Source organism: Salvelinus sp. IW2-2015, unplaced genomic scaffold (genome assembly GCF_002910315.2).
Source record: "Salvelinus sp. IW2-2015 unplaced genomic scaffold, ASM291031v2 Un_scaffold4433, whole genome shotgun sequence".
NCBI classification, from domain to species: Eukaryota; Metazoa; Chordata; class Actinopteri; order Salmoniformes; family Salmonidae; genus Salvelinus; species Salvelinus sp. IW2-2015.
In genome coordinates, this window is record NW_019945703.1 from 19000 (window position 1) to 19295 (window position 296).

Sequence of the window (296 nt, forward strand, 5' to 3'; positions counted from 1 at the left end):
CACAAGGAGAGGACACAAGGAGAGGGAGGGCCACTTTGAGTACACTATGTGGTAGTTTAATAATGGTAACACTAATGTTCTTGTTCTCTCTCCTTGTTCTCTCCCTCTTCTCCTCTCTTTCTCTCTCTCTTCTCTGTCTCTCTCTCTGTCTTCGCTTCGTTACTGCTTTCTCTCTCCTCCTCTCTCCCCTCGCTCTCTATGTCTTTCTCTCTCTCTCCCCTCTCTCTCTCTCCCCTCTCTCTCCTCTCCCCTATCTCTCTCTCTCCCTCTCTCTCATCCTCCCACTCTCTCTGGGG